This window comes from Giraffa tippelskirchi, chromosome X (assembly GCF_054371585.1).
Source record: "Giraffa tippelskirchi isolate mGirTip1 chromosome X, T2T-mGirTip1v1.2.pri, whole genome shotgun sequence".
NCBI lineage: Eukaryota > Metazoa > Chordata > Mammalia > Artiodactyla > Giraffidae > Giraffa > Giraffa tippelskirchi.
Window position 1 is genome coordinate 145,688,292 of NC_137289.1, and position 24,727 is coordinate 145,713,018.

General features: G+C 38.5%; 1 protein-coding gene across 6 annotated transcripts in view; it reads left to right on the forward strand.

The window, feature by feature from the left end:
• Positions 1-24,727, forward strand: part of ARHGAP6 (Rho GTPase activating protein 6) — a 528,247-nt gene that overhangs the window by 312,467 nt on the left and 191,053 nt on the right. The window contains exon 1 of one of the 6 annotated variants that reach the window (XM_081567209.1): positions 24,489-24,694. The exons of the other annotated variants lie outside the window; for them this stretch is intronic. The gene's annotated coding sequence lies outside the window, so the exon portion shown is untranslated. Of the gene's footprint in view, positions 1-24,488; positions 24,695-24,727 lie in introns of those variants that run through there. 6 annotated transcript variants of the gene reach the window in all.

The following is a 24,727-nucleotide window of genomic DNA, read 5'->3' on the forward strand; positions in this document are numbered from 1 at the left end:
CAAGGCAAGAATACTGAAGTGGTTTGCCATGCCCTTCTCCAGTGGATCATGTATTTTTCAGACATCTCCACCATGGCCCGTCCGTCTTGGGTGGCCCTACATGGCATGGCTCATAGTTTCTTTGAGTTAGACAAGGCTGTGGTCCATGTGATCAGTTTGATTTTATATATATGTGTGTGTGTCTGTGTGTGTGTGTGTGTCTGTGTGTGTATACATACATACATATATGTTTTGTTTTCTCTTTTCATGGTGTATCTCTATTTAGTCCCCTTTATACATTCTATTTTTCCTTTGCCATATATTTCTTTTTTCCTTTATTATTATAATTCTTTTCCCCTCCTCTTTACCATTTTGTTTGCATTTCTTATATATTTGGCTATTTATGGCTGTTTTGAACTTGTTTTATCTTCCTATTCTTTTCTCCCTAAGTTAATTTTCTTATCACTTTTCTTCAAGCCCCTTTGGTCTCTATTTTTGTACATCCTTGACCGAATCTTTTACTGTCTTTCTTCAACTTCCCCTCCTAACCCTAGCTCTAATCCACAATTCTTATCTCCATGCACACACATTGTTTCACTTTGGTGACTCCTTCAGCTCTGACCGTGCAGTTTAAATGTGAGCAGACAAGATATGTGGAGAAGGAGACATAGCAGGGAGAAGTCACTGGTGCTGAGACTCACAACCTAGGCTGGTATCAGTTTACCTTAGAAGGCCCCAAGTTTTACACCCAAACTCGACTCTCTGGAGCTCCTGCTAAAATTTCTTAGGGAGACCTTGACAGACAAAAGGTACACAGTTATTGATTACACATTTGTAAATATATCTATGTGTTCAGTAGGAAGGGTCAGAATAGAATTTGGAGTGACCTAAAATATTTAGTATGGATTAAATTCTTTTCAGTGTGAATTTTACTACTTTTACAACAACGACAAGCTTTTAAAATATAAACATTCTATATCATTGCTTCCTCAATTTATCTTTGTTTATTTTGTAGAATTCTAATAAAGTGAGCATTTGGTCAGCTGAAGAATTTTCTTATTTATGGATATTGCTGATAATAATGTTACTGATAATGAAATGGAATTACACATGTGTAACTGAGGTTTTTAGTCTCTTTGGACCACAGACCTAATCTGTACAGAATAAGATCTAAGTTATACATTTTTCTCTCCATAGAAATGCTCTTGCACAAAATTCTATATTCATTTTCAGATTCCATTCATAAACTCATTCTATAATTATTTACTGAACATATACAAAAAAACAAAACAGAATTACTGTTCTAGACATTATAGCTATGTCAGTGAATAAAAAGGTTGCATCCTTTTTAGAGATTACACAGAGTAGGGAGATTGACAACAAATCAATAAATACATAATGTGCCAGATGGTAATGAATAAGCAGACAGAATGATGGACCAGAGTTGGTAGGATGCTAAGGAAAGCTTTCTCAGAAGGTGATATTTCATCAGAGATGTGACATAATGGAAGAGCTGATTTTTAAAGAATGAGTCAACTGTTGTAACATCTTGCTATCACTTAGGTTCCTGTGTAGGAAGTCATTTTAGATAGACATACAAAGCCCTTTTTGTCTGTTAATGTGAAGAGCAGGTTTTAGTTTAAATTCTTACACATAGCCATGAGTAACTAGAAATTAACACATTCCAGGGAAGAGATACTCTTTCAAAGTTATTTGGTTTTCCAATTTGACTAAACAAACATGTGATTAGATATTAAAATCATAGGTCCAAAGATGGTATTAGATTGCCCACTTCTGGGGAATTGACAGAAAAAATCATTGCAGATCAGTTTTGAAAAGGAAATTTTTAAAAGCTGACACCTTAAATTTTTACAGCATTGTTTGTGATGCTGGAAGTGTTTTATATTTGCTCTGTCCTAGTGAATAATTTTCCTTAGAGGTTTTCCAAGCTCCTGTTGTTTGAAACACCCCAAGGTCTGGAAAGACCGAATCTCTAACCTAGAGACAGGCTTTCTTAATATCTCAGTGGTGGCTCCCAAGTTCCTTGCCAAGTAAGCTACAGTCCTCTTGAATCCAGTTTTGGATTTTAAAGCTGCCCTGGGTTGACTCACTCTGTGTCTAGTACCACGGAGAGCATGTCTGGACTGTGGTGACTCTGAGAAGAGGGCTCATCTTGAAACCCCAGCCCTTTGCTTCAGCAGGCCAAGCTGTAGAGATATCTTCTGGGCCCTGTAGTTCTATCTTTGGATAATTTCCATGGGTCATTGGTCTTGACTCTGGTATTTTATGTTACACAGCTGAAAGGCAGATAATTGCTTGGTGTCAATTAATAACAAGAAATTGCTTTGACATTGGAATATTAATCAAAAGGGTGGGTGCTGCTCTTTTAGTCAAATGCTGATTAACTTAATCCCAGTTGTATTTCCTAGAGGAAAGAGAAGTTTGGTTACAAACACCGTGTCTTATTTTTCATCGTTCACAGTCCCACCACGAAGGAAATAAATCACAAATCAAATTTACCTCACCAACACTACCTGTGCCCATGTTACTATGGTGTTCACAGATGTTCAATCATCCCATTCCAGTGAAGCTCAATTGGGAAAAACTGGTTAAGCTGTATCTATGCCTTTCATTTAAATTTCATCCTCAAAGTATGATCTTCAGAATGTCACATCTTGGGGAGTGGTGGTAAATTGCTTTTCATAGTGAAGGCAGAATTCCTTTATGTTACTTATGTGCTTGAAATGCAAACTTCCTATTATCTAAATCCAGAGAGAAGGATTTAATTTTCAAAAGTTAGAAAGTTCTCTGGTCAAATGTTAAACCTTGTGCTTTAGAAATCTGGGCAAACGTTGCTGCCATTTTCTTTCTTGCTTTATTGTTTTCTTCTTTGTTTTTTTTTTTGGTGTCATTATTATAAACTTGAGAAGGCTAGTGATGTGGCATTTTTTCCCCAAAAGTGGAAAAAACACGATCTCTTGTTTTACATGAATTTGTTGGGCTGATTTCTCTCCTACTGACATTCACATATTCTGGGATTGAGGATTGGCTACCTCAAGCTCTTTACAGGGTCAATACTGACAGGCAGAGATTTAGCATTCTAACTAAAAAATACACATGGAAGTAAAAAAGAAAACTAGAATTCATTCATATAAAAATTCAGAATATTAGAACCTTTAGTTTCATGTTTAAGAATTTTTATGAATAATTTTTATTTCAATATCTCCATATAGTAAGCATTTCTTGAGTCATTTTTTGCACCTGATGAAAGAGAAAGGAATAAAGCAACAATAGTTGTCTTGGTTTTTGTATTTCCAAAGTCATTCCTTAGCTTTTCAGTACAATTAGAATTGTAAATCATTGCTCTAATTAAGTTATTAATAATTTCTTAACTCTTAAGATGCACACGAAATGAGGAATATGAGATTAATACTCTAAACATGGAGGTTTTAAGAAATAAAATCACTCTTTATCACTACCCACTTACATAGTTATAGATAGTGTATAGTTAATCACTGATTCATTAATCGGAAAGTATTTGTAGTAAGAAAAATAATATCTAGTTGTATATATTGGCAAGAGGTAGTAAAAGTGGTAATAAATAAATATAGATATTAATTATGTATTTCATTTACCTAGAAAAATATACTTTTGTTGAATTTCCCATCTGATTTTAATGACACATCTAGATATCATGAAAATAAAGCTATAGCATATACTTGAAGGCCTTTGGAAGGAGAGAGAAGGAACATTTCAAAAGCAGTTTGGACGTTAAGTTGCAAATTATTTATGGCAGATGGTCTTGTTTCCCTTTTTGTTTTATCAAATGTGAGTATTCATGTCTTAAAATTAAAAGCAATACACCAAGTTTTTTTTCATTTAAATTTAGTTTTCCTTATTGACTCTTGGTCCTCAAGTAATTATACATTTGCATTGTTTAAAAATATATAATGAGATACATTAAATCTAAATTGAGTGAATACAAGGACATTTCTTATGTTACCGAGAAGTCTTTTGGATGTATTTGTCTATTCCAAATTATTATGTTGATACTTAGGATATGAGCATAAACTCAAGTACTAGTATTTATGATATACTTGCAGAAATCAAAGATACTGAATATCTATGTTACTACTGTCTTTTCCCACTCAGTATGTAAAACTAGGCATTATCTTTCTCACAAATAATATTTGATTCATTTGTCAGTGATTAACTATATACCAAAGGGATATTGATAGAGAAATTTTTAATAAAAACTTCTTTGTACTAGCTTTTAATGTCTCTGTTAAGGATTATAATTATTTTAAATTATTGAATATGTTTATGAATGCTTTAATTTAAGTCAATTATTTGTCAGGGCAAGTTGAATTTTTTTAGTGGAGGACAGAGGAGCCTGGCATGCTGCAGTCCATGGGGTTGCAAAGAGCTGAATATGACTTAGCAACTGAACAACAACAACATAATATTTTAGTTAGGGCCAGATAGTAAATATTTTAGGTTTTTCTGGCCTTATGGCCTCTGTTACAACTCTACCATTTTAGCACAAAAACAGCCCTAAAAATACATAAATGAAATGTGCACTGTGGGTTCCAATTAAACTTTACAATAACAAGAGGGACTGAGTTTGGTTGATGGGTCATAGTTTGCCAGCTGCTAGCTTAGAGGATAAACAGCTGTATGCCTGTTGAACCAATTTGGTGAGAGAAACACTTGAGTGAACATCTTTATTTTGATGCTGCCCGTGTCCTTGCTGTCCATTCTTTAGGAAACAGCCATCCCTCCAATAAGATGATAGAAATGTGCTGGAGATTTTTCTCCCTGTCTACACAGAGACCTTAAAAAATTTTTGAGATTTATGCACCAAATGAGATGTCAGTGCCAAGTGCAACCCTGGTAGAAAAAATATGTTAATTTTGCTTATCTTAATAAATACATTTCCTATTTCAGTCTTCCTGATAGTTGGGCCAGTCTTTATTATGAGCATGTTTTCTATTGTAGATGTCCTTTGAAAATGACGTGGCATCCAGGTGCCAAGATAGTTATCTCAGGATGGAGCATGATTAGCCTGTAGATAGTGATAGACTTCAGGAAACATTCCCAGGTAGCTCTTTGAACTTTCAGTGGGAGAGCCATTTTCCTATGTTCTTCATGCCATAGGTACTGTGGTAAAGTCCAGTGTTAAATGAATAAGTCAATGGATGAATCAATAGAAAGTATAGTCTACAGTGAGCTTTGAATTGTAGGAGGTAAAAGCACAGCACATTGTGACTTTGAATTCGACATCCAGTTTTACAATGACCAAATAGTCAGAGATAACTTTTCCAGTGAGAGAATTATCCGAGTTTCTGATCTTGCTTTTTCCCTTCCATTGTTGACTCTACCCAGAGAAAGAACATTAGTCCTACATTAGGACTGACATCAGAGGAAAGAGAAATGTTTATAGCTGGAGATGACCTCAAAGATGAGGAAGAGGATAATAATTTTGATGGCCACAAGAATGATTGTGACCCCACTGATTTAAATAGCAAGTTATTGTTTACAAAAATCTACTTCAATCCTATCACTTTATGATAGTTAAAACAAAGATTCCGGTTATGTGACTTTTGAAAGACTAAAGGAAAGAAAGTGAAACTGAAATATTTGGAAATTTGCCTCCTGATAACCAGTTAGGAAAAAAAGGAGACAAAGTTTAAACCAAGATCTCGTTTGAAGAGTCTGTTTGTTCAACCCCCCTATTCTTCTGATATTCACTGTTTCTTCTGCTGGTAATACTGGGTTTTATAAGAGTATTACAGTCAGATTGTTCACTATGACACTTGACAACCGGGGAAGGCAGCCATGGTGCAGAGAATTGAATCTGCCCAGTCCCGATTGAACATCCATGAACTGGAGTTTATCACCAACTTTCAGCTAAATGTTTGTTCCTGCTTTCCTGTGAATCTGTCCAAACTCTGATTGTAACTCCTGCCTGTACTGGCAACTTGATAATTTAGTATACCCAAATATCCATTTTTAAGGAACGATTCATAGTCTTCATTACTTTCTGATGTTTATCTTGCATACCTTCTAATGTTAAGCTTTGAGTAAAACGGAAGAAAAGGCAGGGAAGTGCTGGATAGAGTGGAATGGGGAAGAAGGCAAACTGCGTTTTAATTATTATGATGACAACAGTTTCAACTGCCACCATTTTTTAACATTTTTAAGGGATGAGAATAGGATTGTTTAACACTTATTATCTCATATCATCCTCACACTATTTCCCTAAGATAGACCTTATTCTTTCTATCTTACCTGTAAGAAAACTGAGGCTTAGAGAGATCGAGATCACATAGGTAATAAGCAATAGAGTCAGGATTTGACTTCAATGCTGTGACATCCACAGCCCATGCTCATAAGCTCTAAGTGATACTGTATCATAGTGGCTGGTCTCTACGTTGTGGCTAATTAGGAATACTTGCAGACCCTCACCACTCAAAGTGTGACTGTCAGGCCAGCAGTATCAGTATCACCTGGGAGCCAGTTGAAAATGCAAAATTTCTGTCCCCATCCCAGACTTGCTAAATAGAATCCAAATTTTCACAACAGCTCCAGGTGATACAATTTGAAAAAGGCTGGCTTAGACTTTTCATAGACAATCCCTACTGAATAGTCTGAAGATCCATAGAAACATCAGAAAGAGGACTGAGAAACAAAACAAGCACAAACTTCTGCAATGTACAAGAAAGGGTTGACCCGTTCCTGAAATTCAGGTGTAGACCATTGTAGAGGGGCTCAAGAGAACCCAGGGGAATAGTGGATACAGTTTCATTTAAACCAGGACACTTTGGAAAGCACCACTAGCAATAAAGACACTGGCACATTAGGCATAAACTGGAATGACCCTAAGCAAACTGGGACATATGGGCACCTCAATTATAGCACCTAAGTCTTGTATGTTGAGAATCCATGGAAATATTAGGTTTCTCTATTCTGTAAAAAGTGGAAGCAAAGAGATGGGAAGTTTCAAGGCTATAAATTTTAAAAGGGTGACAAATACTTGTTTATTAAATTATTTTATTAAACCTTTTCATCTTTTGTCAGGTATTTTTGTAGGCTCATAATACTATAGAACATAACAGAATAGATAATACCCTTTAAGCTTGACAACAGCAATATTAGGAAGCATGATTTTAGAATAAGAGTTAACCTTATGGGAGTCATAAGTTGAAAGCATCTTTGTTCTTTTTTTCAGTCCTATATCTTAAGAAGTTATATAGTCTAACGTTTTTTAAGTGAAAAATCTTAAAACAATTTCAAACGGATTACTGGAAGCTGAATCCAAATGTGATAATTAAGGCAAGTTAGAAGTTAGTATTGGAGGAGGGATAAGAATGCTGTTTTAGATGATAAGAAAATAAACTTGCCCTCTCTAATGTGTCACCTGGATCTTCTGACAGATATGGAACCATTAGCCAAATGGGCCATGATGAAACTTTGAATACATGTAAGCTTTTGAAAGTTCATTATCTTTTCTGGGTTTCAGAATGGAGTATTTATCTTAACGGTTCGTCCACCCTGATCTGTGCCTCATAAATGAAAAGCACAACGTGTGCATCCTCCATGCTGAAAAATAAACAACAACTTCATTTTTTTTTTTGTAAACAGTAATGCAATATGTTTGGTGAGATTTACAGATGCATCCGTTTAGATAAACCATAAGAATCATTTTTTTTCTCCTCTAGAAGTACCACATTTTTTAAACTTATTTTTTTAAGTTGAAGTATCACTAATTTACAGTGTCATGTTAGTTTCAAGTGTACAACAAAGTGATTCATATATATATATATATATATATAGATAGATAGATATATCCTTTTTCAGATTCTGTTCCATTATATGATAGATTATTGCAAGATATAGAGTACAGTTCCTTGTGCTATACAAGAATCTTTATTAATAATTGGTCCATATGTGAGACACATGGCCTTGTATACTACGTAAAAAATTCATTTTATTACCAGCACTCTTTTCAAGCACCAGGAATAACTCTAGTACATAGTAGGGAATCAATTAAAATTTGTGGCATGAGTAAATGAATCAATTGGCTTTTCAGAGATGCTGAAGAAAAAAAAAGCACTATCCATCATTCCTGTTTTAGTTCTCTCAGAGTACAGAATTGCTCCAAGACAGCTCACATAGATAGTTCCGGGTTAGTACAGGAAACAAGAAAGGAGAGGGCAAAGGCTGACCTTGAGGCTTTGCCAACTGTCTCTTCTATTCTTGTCTTGTTTCCTTCATTTGGAGAGGCAGATGTGCCTGCCTGATAGGGTGGAAGCCTGAAAGCTTCAAGATCTGGAGGTAACAACATCCTGGTCTCTCAAACTTCCTGGGTGATTCATTGGCCAGCCACAACTGTGAGATTCATCACTTCCAGAAACCCAGCTCCAGCAGTGCTCTTATGAAATGGGCTTATGATCCAGAGCAAGAGACAATAATTGGCAAATTATGGACAGCCATATTGTCTATGCATAATACTTCATGAGCTTAAACCAAGCTAATTTAAAGCTTGAAATATTCCTTTGTTATAGATAGTTCCATTTGAAAGCACTGTGTCAATTTGTCTTGTGGCAAAAGATCTATCACAAATGAAATTCAAATAAGCTGCCAGGCCCCATTTCTTTCAGTCTCAGAGGTAAAGAATTTGTCTTCCTACCCAAATTCCATGCAATCATGCTTCCTCAGGGTCAGCTCCAAATAGTATCATCTCACTTTCCTCTAGCTTCAGCTTCTCTCCTACACACTTAATTGTCTCCTCATATCAAAACCTTTCCTTGAGCAAACCTCTCCTGAAAGCCATCTTATCTGTTTTTTTTTTATAGCTACGTCTTGCATAAAGGTAGTTTATACTCAAAACTACTTCACATACTCATCTCTATTCACTTCTGAATCCTCTGCCAGCTGGCTTTCACCTTATCACTCTCTTGGTTCTGCTTTTTCCAAGGTTATGGATGACCTCATTGCCAGTTCAGGAAGATGAGTCCTTATTGCATTTAAGCCCTGTGGCCTTTGAATTCAGCTCTGTTTCTCCCTGGCAACCTCCTTTCCTCCTTTTTTCCATAGCTCCTTTATTTCTCTCCCTACATTCCAAGGAAATACATCTTAATCTCCTTTGCAGGCATCTTTTCCTTCATTTGCTCTTAAACACCTTTCCATTTCAGCCCTCTTCACTTAACACTGTACTCACATTCCCTTCACTGTGTTGTTAATTCCATGGCTTCTGCTACCATTTACTTTGTTTCAGGATCACTTGTGTTGCAGAGAATAGAGATATGCTTGGTTATTTCAGATAGTAAAAATTCATCATAAAGTTACAAGAAAAGGAATGGAAGAGGAGAAAAACCTCTTAGTACTTGGGAGCACTGGAACACCACTCCAGGCAGGACCCAGAAGGAACTCATCACTGTGCAAAACTTGAGTCTTTAATGATGGTGGACATTTACCAGGCTGTAGACTCAACTTCACCTACCCACTCACTATTTCAGTCTCTCACTTTCTCTCCCTCCCTTTGCCTCTCCCCCATCAACCCCCATCTCTCTTCTTTAACCATTTCTTCTCTCTAGGCTCTAATAGCTTGACTCTCCTCTTTCCCTCAAGGTTTCTCTTCATTTGTGTCATCTGCTGTTTCCTTCTTTCGGCTGTCTTTGACAACTCATAGTTCTCTGAGTTCTTTGTTCTCTAAGATAAAACATTGCTGTCATTTTTATATTTGCCTTCTGACTGCTTTCAGTGCCTTCTGAAACTTGGTGGCATGTATATGTATGTACATATGTATAAAGAAATGAAAGAAGGAGGGAAAGAAGGAAGGAATGCGACTCTGAATGAGATCGGCCCATTTTATCTTTGTGTCCTCAGTGTCTGCCCGTGGTATTGAAAGGTTGCTGTTAGGAGCCATGAATGACACTGGGATTCATGGCCTCCAGAGGAGAGGAATTCAACCCAGGGCCAGTGATAAGGTTTGATCTCTCAGAGCTTTCTGTGTAATAAAGTTTTATTAAAGTGTAAAAGGGGCTTCCCTGGTGGCTCAGCTGGTAAAGAATCCACCTGCACTGCGGGAGATCTGGGTTCAATCCCTGGGTTGGGAAGATCCCATGGGGAGGAGAACGGCTACCCACTCCCGTATTCTGGCCTGGAGAATTCCATGGACTGTATATCCGTGGGATTGCAAAGAGTCGGATACGACTGAATGACTTTCACTTTCAAAGTGTAAAAGAGATAGCAAAAGCTTCTGATGTAGACATCGGAAGGGGACCGAAAGAGTGCTCCCTTGCTAGTTTTTAAGCGAGGAGTTATATACCTGTTAGCAAGCTGCTAATTACAGAAAGGAAATGCCTCAGAACTGACAGAGTTGCACCAGGCCCCTCACCAACAACATGCATTTTGAGATAGCATTGGCACAAGGTGAGTCATTTTGGGCCATAAAACAATTGACATGAATCTTGAAAAAAGGCAGATTTCTAAGCAAATGCATGGTTCATTAACATAGGTTAATAAAGACATTTCCATGAGGAAAACGCATTGGTTAGCTCAAAGTTTGAGATAAAGTAAGTTCAGGTGGATATAGGTGTCGCCATGACAACACAGGATTAGATGAGAAAAGAAAAAAAAACACATCTGCCACTTGCAGTTTTAGTTCCTCCTGCCGCTTGGGGACCCCCAGCTTCCGGACTAAGGCTGTTAACAGTCTCAATATAACAGTTGCCAGTTATTGAGCACCTACTGTATATCTGACATTATGTCATTTATGTGTATTTCTGACATTCACACACTCCTAAAAAAAGATGGTATTTTCCTTTCTTTTTAAGGAAAATAAGGAAACTGTGGCTCTCAGAGACTAAATTACTTGTTCCAGATCATTGTGCCAGAAATGGTGAAGCTAAGATTTCAAAACTGTTACATTTTCTAGGACAAATTTGAGTACCTGAGTAAATGAATGCAGTATGGTTTCCTGTATTCATTTTTAAATACAACAAGGAGTAACCAAAGTATATTTTGGTAAGAGTGATTAAACAATAATTGCTTGGTTGTTTATATCACTAGAAATTTTTAGCTTGTGAAGATACAGACCAAGAGGAAGAAATAACTGTCTTCGAATTAGGAAGGCCTATGGACTAGGTTGAATGAATTAGAAGGGATTCAGCTACAAGAACCAGAATACTCTCTCTCCAACATAATGGAATAGCAATGAGATTGCAGTATAACATAATAAGAAATTCAGAGTGGCATGGGGTCCTTGGACAGAATATTAGAGTGGCCGATCTTTCCCCCTGCAGGCTCTGTCCTGCTCTGTGTGTTGGCTTTACTCTTGGGCTTGCAGCAAGATGGCTGCCTCAGTCCCAGACATCACATTGACAGTAACAGTGACTGGAAGAAGAAGTACAGCCCATCTCTTCCTTTCTCCTTCTTAGCTAGAGACTTTCCTAGAAGCTTCTTCATATCTCATTGGCCGAAATTTGGTCACATGCTGTGGCAATGACTGCCAGTTGCTGCCCCTTCTCCCCACCCACCTTTCACTGCCTCCCATACAGCTAATTGTGGCCATGTAACTAAGTCCCCACTAGTGAGGGCTTCCTGTTGGCTAAAGTACAAATATACCATCCAGAGCTCAAGCAGCCATGTTGGACCTGATAGTCAAGTAAGCTCATGTGAGCCTCATCCCTGTGCTGTGGCAGTGCCCCAGGTTGCCTAACAGTGACTTCTTTTCCCCTAGAGGGAATTATACTTGCATCTTATTGAGAGCCACAGTTCTTTCTGTGTCTTGCTCTTTTTCTGATTGTTATGTTATTTAACTTAATCTGCTATCCATTTCCCCTCCTGGCGAATGCAGTGGTATAATTGCAACTTACTAAAAACAATGAAGACCTGTCAGATGGACATCTGACAATGAGATGGGTCATCTTCCCTTTGTCACTTGGGGGAAGATTAAATAACCAAACAGTGTCAGGCCTCTATTTGGAAGGAGTAGGGGAGGGGAAATGACTGTTGGATCAGCAACAGAGGCTGCTAACCAAGTTAAGTAACTTTCCCAAGGTCATGGATAAATATTAGTAGAACAGAACTTCCAATTCAGGTTGTCTGGAAGCAAGTTCAGTGGACTTTACCAGCTGAGGTTAGTTGACAATTTGTCATTGATACTACAAAGGAACTTCATACATATCTGGGAGATGACACCCCAACATCTATTACTTTATTCCCTCTTACTAAGATATAAATGGTTTGCAGTTACCTCTGCATTGGTGAGAATTGGCAACCCACTCCAGTATTCTTGTCTGGAGAATCCCATGGACATAGGAGCCTGGCAGGCTACAGTCCATGGGGTTGCAAGAGTCGGACACAACTTAGCAGCTAAACTACCACCATGTAATTGTTACCTGCACACAGAAAAATAGCAGGCCGAGCAGACCACCTCAGAGTTGTGTACTTGGCCAAGTAGTAATTTGCCTTGCTAATGTCGTTTGCCTGAGGTAAATGCTAAAATAGCCTGTATTCCTAGCACGGAAACTGGACGGAGTGAGGATTGATGTGAGCTGGGATTGTTTTGAGTTGTGAAAGGAAGGCAGCTCTAATGTGTGTTTGTGGGCTTTTTACAGTTTGGAACCAGTTTGAAAAACAACCCACATTGCACCATGCTTGTGGATTTCCTTGTCAACACTCCTGATGCTGACCCTAGAGATTTCATTTCCCTTAACATGCTTAACATCCATTCGGTGATAAGGCATAACACTTGGATTTTAAGGGTAGTGGCCTTGTTAGTGATTTGTGGAGCACAGTAGCCATCTCAAAAAGCAAAATCAGTAGAGATGACACTGCTCAAAGATCTTGTACCTCAACTTAATTTTCTGTGATTTTTTTTTTAAGAGGACCTTCAAAGTGAAGTATCAGAGGGAATGTGTTTGCATATTCTCTTCGTCAACTCAAGATGTAGAAAAACAGTTTGCGTTTGTGAATGGTATTTGTATAAGGTTCAAAGTCACATTTTATCTGTGTGACTGATTGATAAATTGCTAATGGTCTTCAATCCCAGTGGATTTTTACAAAATGATTTCACTGAATCATCTTCTTAGAAGACAAGGGAAGGAAAAATGTTTTATTAAAGTGTGAAGCAATGCAGTGCACAATTAGTGTTTAATAATGCTTATACTAAGGTGGCTTGGAATAGTGAGTGTATTGAAATATGGTGTTTGGAAGTTTGCTGCTGATATACATTTTGAACAAACCTTTTAGTATATGTTAAATGAGATTTGGAGGTTATAATTTTAATATTTATGAGCAAGGCTGTTTGGTTACCTTTAACTTTCCTTTAAGAGATATTTACAGAATTAATGAATTTGTTAATTATAAATGTTCCTCTTATTTTCTAATTAAATTTCTTCTTTTATTCTGAGTGATTATATGTATTCCTGAATATTTTCTAAAAATGTTGCATATAGAAAGTTTTTTTATGACATCACTAATTCAGGTTGGTCCATTTGTATTATTAATAAATGGAGAATTTACCCATTCTGTTACATACAGATTTTTTCTAAACTAAGATGAATTTACTTTTAGGAAGATAAATACATAGGATTTAATTTTGAGTTTCTGCAGGACTTTCCATTAAACTGTTACTAGACATGAATGGATGACCTTTATGATGATAAAACAGAATGAAATAACCGGAACTGATTTTTTCTCTTATAAAAAAACAATAGAATTACTAAATTATGGGAGGATTTACAAAAGGACTGAGATCATTTATGGCTCTCTGAGGAAAACAAAATATAATTAAGAAAAGAATTATTATATGACCTAGCAATTCCACTCCTGAATGTATTCCTAAGAGAAATGAAAACCTATGTCCGTACAGAAACATGTATATGAATGTTCATGGCAGCATTATTTATAATAGCCACAAAATTGAAAGAATCTAAATGTCCGTCAAGTGATAAATGGATAAGCAAATGTGATATATGCATATAATAGAATTCTATTCAGTCACAAAAAGGAATGATAAATGTTACAACGTGGATGAGACTTGAAAACATTACACTAAGTAAAGAATCTAAACACAAAAGGCCCATACAGTTTGACTGCATTTATATGCAATACCCAGAACAGGCAAATCCACAGACAAAGAAAGGAAATTCATGGTTGCCAGGGACTGGGGGAGATTGGAATGGGAAGTAAGTGTTATTGAGTACGGGCTTCTTTTGGGAGTGACGAAAATGTTCTGAAATTGATTGTGGTGATGGTTGCACAAGTCTATCAATATACTAAAACCCATTGAGTTGCACACTTTCAGTTCAGTTTAGTTGCTTAGTTGTGTCTGACTCTTTGTGACCCCATGGACTGCAGCACGCCAGGCTTCCCTGTCCATCACCAACTCTTGGAGCTTGCTCAAATTCATGTCCATCGAGTTGGTGATGCCATCCAACCATCTCATCCTCTGTCGTCCCCTTCTCCTCCTGCTTTGAATCTTGCCCAGCATCAGGGTCTTTTCCAATGAGTCAGTTCTTCACATCAGGTAGCCAAAGTATTGGAGTTTCAGCTTCAGCATCTGTCCTTCCAGTGAATATTCAGGACTGATCTCCTTTAGGATGGACTGGTTGGATCTCCTTGCAGTCCAAAGGACTCTCAAGAGTCTTCTCCAACACCACAGTTGAAAAGCATCAATTCTTCGGTGCTCTACTTCCTTTATGGTCCAACTCTCACATCCATACATGACTACTGGAAAAACCATAGCTTTGACTAGATGGACGTTTTGAATGTCTCTGTTTTTTAATATGCTGTCTAGGTTGGTCATAGCTTTTCTTCCAAGGAGCAACTGTCTTTTAATTTCATGGCTGCAGTCACCATCTGCAGTGGTTTTTGGGGCCCCCCAAAATAAAATCTGTCACTGTTTCCCTTGTTTCCCCATCAATTTGCCATGAAGTGTTGCACACTTCAAATTGGTTAATTTTATGGTATGTGGATTATATCTCAATTTTTAAAAAAAATCATAGTGAAGACCCAAGTTTGAGAAGAAGCATACCTTGTTGGTTCTCCTAATTCCTCTGTTCACATAGCAGATATTTATTAGGAAAATCGCTGTGTCCCTAGGACACTACTGGTCATGACTTATAGATATCCAATGTACTACTTGGGCTTTAAGTGACCTATTAGCACAGAAGAGAGATGCTTTGTGGCATTCAGACAGTCCTGTGCCACTAGCCAGAGGGACTCCATACCTGAGAATACTGCAAACTTGGGGGAAGAAAGGAGAAAAAGTACTATAGCTATTTGAATGCAATGGATAGAATTAGAAGTCTGATCAACTGACCAAAATGCATATCAGATTTGAAGACCAATAAAGAAAGGAGCCAAATCATGAGAATGTAGGGTGCAGATTTCTCTAACTGTATCCCTCATCTAACTTGAAGAGAATTTCCCACCAACTGAATGAGAGAAAAGTCAAGAAACCTGTGAATCAGAGCCCCTTGGATTTCATCCATCCTCAATGCTCTGGCAGTGATTAAGTCCAATGATGAAAGTGAAGAATGATGCATTGTGTATGTATCTGTTATTTGATATTAATTATAAAAGGTGACTAAAAGAAAATGACTTCCCACTTCAGTGCAGTTTGGGGTTGGGTTATAAGCACGCTATTGCAATTAAAATCCACAATGAAATACTCAGAGAGTGCAGGAGAGAACGTGGTAGCATTCTCAGTTGACCTGAACTATCATCTACTGGCAGGTAATATAGCTATGATGAAATTCCCCAGCAACAAAAGGTGAAAACAAATTAATTAGAGGCACAGTCTCAGTTAGTACTAAGTGTATTACCAACATAGGAATAAAGAGGCAAAGGGAATATTTGAAGATATCATGCCTTCTAGCAAATATGCCCTGCAATAATGTTCTAAACCTGTTTAACACTGTAACATCATTTCCCTCATTTCTGGGTCAAGGCAAGGTGGATATTTTATGTTATTTAATGATGTGATAAATTCTCAATTTCTTTTGGTGTAATTTAGCTATATAGTGAATAGATGGATGTAAATCTTCTAGAAAGTTTTATTAGATATTAAAATGTGCACATAATAAAATATATGCCATGTATCTTAGAATATTATATCAAGTAATTATATTAAATCACTACAGTATTGAATCACAGTCTAGCAAAATTCATTAATGTTCCACCAGACATAAAAAAGTATAACAGTGTTTTTCAAAAGGCAAAAAATTTAGCAGTGATGAAAGTGTTTAAGGGAAAAACCCCAGGGAATTCCCTGGCAGTCCAGTAGATAGAATTCCATGCTTCCACTGAAGGGGAAACAGTTGGGGAACTAAGATCCCACATGCTGAATGCATGGCATGGCCAAAGCAAACAAACAAACATGTTGATACTATGATATTTTGCCACAAAACGACCAAGGCAATTTTTATCATTCTGACATCAAAATACTTCCAGTCAGGTTAGAGTCATACACCCTAGTGAAAGCAGTCAAGCAAATAGCCACTTTACCAAACCAGAGTTTCCACTGTTGGCTAATTATTCCTCATTCTTTAACCTGAATCCCCTGAAGAAAAAACGGAAAGTTAACCAAGCAGCAAGTGATTGGTGAACACCTGCTACATGCCTGCTACCTAAGATATTGTAGGGAACATGAAAAAACATAAGGCATCATTCCTAGGACCAGCCTTAAAATTCTAAAGTTTGGTTCAGGCCTTTATTAATTAATTAGCATGAATCCACTTATCATGGAGACATCACTTGCTACCCACCTCAGCCACCCAACACCATCAGTAAATTTCTTCTCTCTCATTTCTAAGCATCCTCTTCTCGCTTAATGAACCCTTGCCTCTTCTTCATGAAGGAAAGTGAAACTCGCTCAATTGTGTCTGACTCTATGTGACCCCGTGGACTGTATAGTCCATGGAATTCTCCAGGCCAGAATACTGGAGTGGGTAGCCTTTTCCTTCTCCAGGGGATCTTCCCAACCCAGGAATCGAACCCAGGTATCCCACATTGCAGGCAGATTCTTTACCAGCTGAGCCACAAAGGAAACCCTGGGTTTTTTTATGCCTCTTCTTCATATATTTTGTCAAAACAGTGTAGGAGAATTGAATCTTGGTGGTGCGACCTCAGAGATCATGTACTTGGCCTCTCACCCAAAGTAGGAATCCTTTTTCTCCACATTGGTTATAGATGATCAAATGGTTAGCTACATGAACCTCTGAATTTAAAGAGTTCTCTTCCCCCTAAGCCACTTATCCCTGGATAAATGTTTTCCTTAGAAAGAATCTCCTGGGGAAAGGTCCAGGCCTACTCCCAGGAATTCCCATTCAGTCATTTGAAATCTGCTCTCTTGAAAGATAGGCCAGATGTACTACAGAATTCCCTTGATGGCCACTCAAATATTTTAAGCCAGCATTTCTCGTACCCCACAGTCTCTGCCACTCCAGACTGTAATGTGTGAAAGTCTCTCAGTTGTGTCTGACTCTTTGCGACCCCAGGGACTGTAGTCTGCCAGACTCCTCTGTCCATGGGCTTCTTCAGGCAAGAATACTGGAGTGGGTAGCCATTTCCTTCTCCAGAGGATCTTCCTAACCCAGAGACTGAACCCGGGCCTCCTGCATTGCATGCAGATTGTTTACCTTCTGAGCCACCTGGGAAGTCCCACCACTCCAGACTAAACAGACTCAAATCCATTTTTGAAATTAATAGATTTATTAAGTGATGATATATCTAGAACTCTCCCTCCCCCATCCACACTGCTCCCTTCAGGGCTTGCTGGATGGGTCAATGTCTTCCAAAGGTGTGGCCTCCAGAACAGAGTTTGATGCTCCAGGAGTGCCCTGACCTGAATGGAGTACATTGCATTACCATTTTTATCAGATTGATTCTAAAGTTCTTTTCATGCTGCCCAAGTTTCCATAACCTGGTTTAGCACTTTTGTCAGACTTCATTTGAGCTTTGTGGACAATCTAAGAGCTCTACCTCTTCCTCAAACTGCATCTATATCCCAGATTAATTTTGTTACAATTTAAATGCAGACTTCTCTCTAATTTTTTGAATCTTTTTGTTTTAGTCTCATTCTAAACTTTTGATCTAATTAAATTATTATAAGTTTAAACTATAGTTTAAAACTCTAATTCTCTCTACTATTACCTATTCTTCCTAGTAATTAGTACATGATATTCATAGTTTTTACGTACATTTGAATGTGTAACTATTTCTGCTACATGTTTTATCTGGTAAATTTACAGAAAAAAATTTGTCCAATACTTCACTGAAATTGGTCATTTACCTAAACCTTTTGGAGTCATCCATGGGGAAAATATATTGAGGCTGATACACTACTAGGGCACCCCTGTAAATACAAGAACTATGTATTACTATGTTTACCTTGAGTTTACTCTATCATAGAGCACATTCCTTTCTTAACTAAAATCCTGTAATTAATAGTCAAAATGATGATCATGGTGATAATAGTGGTGGTAGTAATGATGATTATAATGATAGTAATGACGATGATGGTGATTGTGGTGATAGCGGTTGTGTCTCTTTCTAGATGCCAGGTTCTGTCTTAAATGCTTGGCAATTATTATCTCATTTAATCATCACATCAGTCTTGTAGGCTTAGGTGTTATACACTGACTCTCACCAGTTTGGGCATTCACAACTACTAGATTCTCTTTGCTAGATAATGGAAACCACTAAAGAAGTGTGAGACGGTAAAGGCTACCTATGACTCCACCATATCACTATATGTGTGTGTGTGTGTGTGTGTGTGTGGCGCGTGTGCTAAGTTGCTTCAGTCATGGATGACTCTTTGCAACCCACTGGACTGCAGCCCACCAGGCTCCTCTGTCTATGGGATTCTCCAGGCAAGAATACTGGAGTCAGCTGCCATGCTCTCCTCCAGATGTAAAGTACATGTTCATTTCAGTTCAGTCTCTCAGTTGTGTCCGACTCTTTGCAACCTCATGAACTGCAGCACCCCAGGCCTCCTTGTCCATCACTAACTGCCGGAGTTCACCCAAACCCATGTCCATTGAGTCGGTGATGCCATCCAACCATCTCATCCTCTGTCGTTCCCTACTCCTCCTGCCCTCAATCTTGCCCAGCATCAGGGTCTTTTCCAATGAGTCAGCTCTTCGCATCAGGTGGCCAAAGTATTGGAGTTTCAGCTTCAGCATCAATCCATCCAATGAACATTCAGGACTGATTTCCTTTAGGATGGACTGGTTGGATCTCCTTGCAGTCCAAGGGACTCTCAAGAGTCTTCTCCAACACCACAGTTCAAGAGCATCAATTCTTCAGTGCTCAGCTTTCTTTATGGTCCAACTCTCACATCCATACATGACTACTGGAAAAACCATAGCTTTGACTAGATGGACGTTTGTTGGCAAAGTAATGTCTCTGTTTTTTAATATGCTGTCTAGGTTGGTCATAACCTTTCTTCCAAGGAGTAAGCGTCTTTTAATTTCATGGCCGCAATCACCATCTGCAGTGATTCTGTAGCCCGGAAAAATAAAGTCAGCCACTGTTTCCACTGTTTCCCCATCTATTTCCCATGAAGTGATGGGACCAGATGCCATGATCTTAGTTTTCTGAATGTTGAGTTTTAAGCCAACTTTTTCACTCTCCTCTTTCACTTTCATCAAGAGGCTCTTTAGTTCTTCTTCACTTTCTTCCATAAGGGTGGTGTTATCTGCATATCTGAGGTTATTGATATTTCTCCTAGCAATCTTGATTCCAGCTTGTGCTTCATCCAACCCAGTGTTTCTCATTATGTACTCTGCATGTAAGTTAAATAAGCAGGGTGACAATATACAGCCTTGACATACTCCTTTCCCTATTTGGAACCAGTCTGTTGTTCCATGCCCAGTTCTAACTGTTGCTTCTTGACCTGCATACAGATTTCTCAAGAGGCAGGTCAGGTGGTCTGGCATTTCCATCTCTTTAATAATTTTCCACAGTTTGTTGCGATCCACACAGTCAAAGGCTTTCGCATAGTCAGTAAAGCAGAAATAGGTGTTTTTCTGGAACTCTCTTGCTTTGTCAATGATCCGACAGATGTTGGCAATTTTATCTCTGGTTCCTCTGCCTTTTCTAAAGCCAGCTTGAACATCTGGAAGTTCACAGTTCACTTTTGAAGCCTGGCTTGGAGAATTTTGAGCATTACTTTACTAGCGTGTGAGATGAGTGCAATCGTGCGGTAGTCCAAGCATTCTTTGGCATTGCCTTTCTTTGGGATTAGAATGAAAACTGACCTTTTCCAGTCCTGTGGCCACTGCTGAGTTTTACAAATTTGCTGGCATGTTGAGTGCAACACTTGCATAGCATTATCTTTTAGGATTTGAAATGGCTCAACTGGAATTCCATCACCTCCACTAGCTTTGTTCATAGTGATGCTTCCTAAGGTCCACTTGACTTCACATTCCAGGATGTCTGGCTCTAGGTGAGTGATCACACCATCGTGATTATCTGGCTCCTGAAGATCTTTTTTGTACAGTTCTGTATATTCTTGCCACCTCTTCTTAATATCTTCTTCTTATAGGTCCATACCATTTCTGTCCTTTATTTTGCCCATTTTTGCATGAAATGTTCCCATGATATCTCTAATTTTCTTGAAGAGATCTCTAGTCTTTCCCATTCTCTTGTTTTCCTCTATTTCTTTCACTGAGGAAGGCTTTCTTATCTCTCTTTGCTCTTCTTTGGAACTCTGCATTCAAGTGGGTATATCTTTCCTTTTCTCCTTTGCTTTTCACTTCTCTTCTTTTCTCAGCTATTTGTAAGGCCTCCTCAGACAGCCATTTTGCTTTTTTTGCATTTCTTTTTCTTGGGGTTGGTCTTGATCCCTGCCTCCTGTACAATGTCACGAACCTTCATCCATAGTTCTTTAGGCACTCTGTCTATCAGATCTAATCCCTTGAATCTACTTCTCATTTCCACTGTATAATTGTAAGGGATTTGATTTAGGTCATACCTGAATGGTCTAGTGGTTTTCCCTACTTTCTTCAATTTAAGTCTGAATTTGGCAATAAGGAGTTCATGATCTGTGCCACAGTCAGCTCCTGGTCTTATTTTTGCTGACTGTTTAGAGCTTCTCCATCTTTGGCTACAAATAACATAATCAATCTGATTTCAGTATTGACCATCTGGTGATGTCCATGTGTAGAGTTTTTTCTTTTGTTGTTGGAAGAGGGTGTTTGCTCTGACCAGTGCGTTCTCTTGGCAAAACTCTATTAGCCTTTGCCCTGCTTCATTCTGTACTCCAAGGCCAAATTTTCCTGTTACTCCAGGTGTTTCTTGACTTCCTACTTTTGCATTCCAATCCCCTATAATGAAAAGGACATAATTTTTGGGTGTTAGTTCTAGAAGGTCTTGTAGGTCTTCATAGAACCATTCAACTTCAGTTTTTTCAGCATTATGGGTAGGAGCATAGACTTGGATTACTGTGATATTGAATGGCTTGCCTTGGAAATGAACAGATCATTCTGTTGTTTTTGAGATTGCATCCAAGTACTTCAATTCAGACTCCTTTGTTGATTATGATGGTACTCCATTTCTTCTAAGGGATTCTTGCCCACAGTAGTAGATATAATGGTCATCTGAGTTAAATTCACCCATTCCATTTCATTTTAGTTTGCTGATTCCTAAAATGCTGACGTTCACTCTTGCCATCTTGTATGTATATGTATGTGTGTGTGTGTGTGTGTGTGTATGTGTGTATATATATACATATATATGTATATATATGTATATATATATGTAAACCCATTTATTAGCCAGTTGGCATCACATATTGAACCTGTTTTGTTCGCTTGACAACAACAATAAAAATGTTAGATGCCCTGTCCTTTCAGGTATTCTGAGCATCTCTTTGCATGAAAAGTATACCTGATGCAGTCACAAAAGATGATTGTCTCATTAGAAATCCTAGACCCTTTATTGGCGAAGGTGCGCCACTGTATGGGCACACACTTTGGTCAGGTCAAGGAGACTGACCAAAAAGGAAGTGGAACAATTAGGGAAGAGGGAATTGAAACAAGAAGTGAGGGAGTCAGGGTAAAATTCGTTTGGGCCACGTGCCAGATATTCAAACTCATCCTAAACTTGATGTGATCAACTGTCGAGAAATAGATGTGGCCCTTGGGACACCTGAGCCCAGGTTGACATACATGCCACCCATAATTTTTTTTTTTTTCAGTATAGTGCGAGTTTTACTGTTGCCTGAGACAGATTGCTTCTGGTCAAATAAGGACACTCCAGCAAATACATCAACACTGAAGACTTCTAAGCACTGATCAAGCTGGGTAAATTCCCTGAAAAGAAGGAGCTTAGTTCTCAGGGTGACTTGAAATTAGAACTTTGTTCCCCACTGTTTTTATTTTAAAGTACTTTTGCCTGGGAGAAAGCACTGTGTGAAATTAATACCTTCTCCAACTCCACACTACCATGCAAGTTAACCTAACTTGGATGAGCAATTCTTTCTTGCTGTGTTTCCAAATGTCTTCAGAGAACCCCTTTGGAGGGGCGGGCCTTACCTTTGTGTATTGATCAGACTGAGTATTTCAAGGAGCTCTGTCCACCCTGAAGGGCAGATTTTTGTTGAAACGTGTGCAGTAGTGCAATAGTGCAAAGGATAGTGTGTTTCACAACTGAAGCAGATGTGCATACTTATAACTTACCTTCAGTTTGGAAACATGTTAATTAGTAAGGCACTAATTTCTAATTAGCTACCCATGGATGGCTGTGGAAATGAGTATGGTTGTACTCATTAATACACTTTGAAGGCATTTTTCAAGTGGGTTAATATCCATATTGTATGGAAAAATAGTATGTATTCATACACATATACACAGTATATATACATCCACCTGAGTAAACATGGTATGTATACTTAGTACAAAGTATACATATATTGATATTTGATATGCCAACTTGAAAGATCATTCTCGGGCATTTATTTTAAGATATAAACCCAAGTCTGCTCTTCACTTTGGATTCTCCATGGTGCTAGAATATATTTTATCCTTTGGATGGTTAAGTAAGAAAGATATAACAACAAAGCTGAAGTGTCATTTATGGCTCTGTATTGGAGAATTAAGGGAGTTGATTCAGGTTTCTGAAATCTCTCTTCTGGCCCTCTCCCTGGAAGACAAGTCACCATAGTGAGCTTGATCCCTGTCTTTGCCCTTGCCCTTTGGTTAATGACTCTGAGTATGTGACATAAGATAGCACATTTGGAAGACCCTCTGCTCTTTCGTACACTACCCTGATCTTCAATGGTTCCTATGCTATCTTTAAGTAAATAATAAAGGCCTTGGCTTCTTTTGCTGGATCAACTGAGGGTATACCAGATGTACCTCCTTCAGTAGGTCCATTGCTTCATTTGGAATGGTTAACAGTGTGTGTTTTTAAGGTGCCTAGGCTGGAAATATCCTTCATCTCCTAGTGTAATTATCCAACACCTCCCCTGTTGCCTTAATAGCTGTATGTACGAGGGGGGACTATTTGAAATTGTAATTTATCAGTTTGTACCAAATTCTTCCTTTCATTGATGAGAGCAGTATCTTTTGTACACGTTTCACTAATTTAAGAGGACTGTTATGTAATAGTGAGTTTCTCAGTTGATTTGAACATGATGTTATTTAGGTCCCAAGTCTAAACTTGATTCTGGAGCAGGAAATGGCAACCCACTTCAGTATTCTTGCCTGGAAAATTCCATGGACAGCAGAGTCTGGTGGACTACAGTCCATGGGGTTGCAAAGAGTCAGACACAACTGAGAGCACACGCATGCAAGCACTAATCTTGATTATGATTCTTTCACTTCTTGTCCCATACTTTGCCTGGTTGTCCCACAGTTGTCTTTTGGGCTTGGGAGAGTCAGTTGAGAATGAGGATTAACAAGAGCAAATCAATCCCCACAATCAAGTGCAGGCAAGAGAACAACATTTAGAGTACAGAGCTCAGGCCTGGATTATGGTTCATCTTTTCCTCAAGAGAAGACGAAGACATTTCTGTATAGATGGAAACATATTTGCATGGAGCATTGTATAGTGGAGTGTGCGTACGTGTGCATGTATGTAAAATGTCTATATGCATGTACATGTGTGCAACGGGGAGGAGTAGATCTGTTGTCACATTAATAGCGACAGCAAAAATACCCACTGGTTACCATGGAGCAGGTCATGTGCCGATTGTTGGTCCTGCCATATGTTTATTTGTGCGAGAGTTTACTATAATACTCACCCAGGCATTTCCAGAAGGAAAGGGTGAGGATTGATTTGTCAATGCCTAAGGGTCTCCCAACATGTGGTCTACTACAACTGTGTTTGTCAGTGAGTTGTTTGGGCCTCACAGGAATTTTCCCACAGAAAGGATGTTCTAACTGGCAGGCTCCCAGGACCGCCTACAAATCCATTTAACCATAACAGAGCTGACGAGCACTGTCAGGACTGGAGTTGGCTTCCAAATGGGAAGTCAGCCTGGTATTAATAGCACAGTTCCAGCTGCACTTTGGGTCCAGCGGACTTCTGATGGACCGGCCTGGGAACCCAGGCGCTCTTTGTAACATTTATAGGAAATGGATTCCTTGGTGAGCATGGTGGGAAGAGAGTACTGTGGTGGCTTGAGAATCATGGCTACCCATTTCCCCCTTCTCTGATCACTGCCATCGTCGATATCCAGCAGGAAGAGACTAAGGTGAATCCTAGGGGAATTCTTCTCCCAACTTCA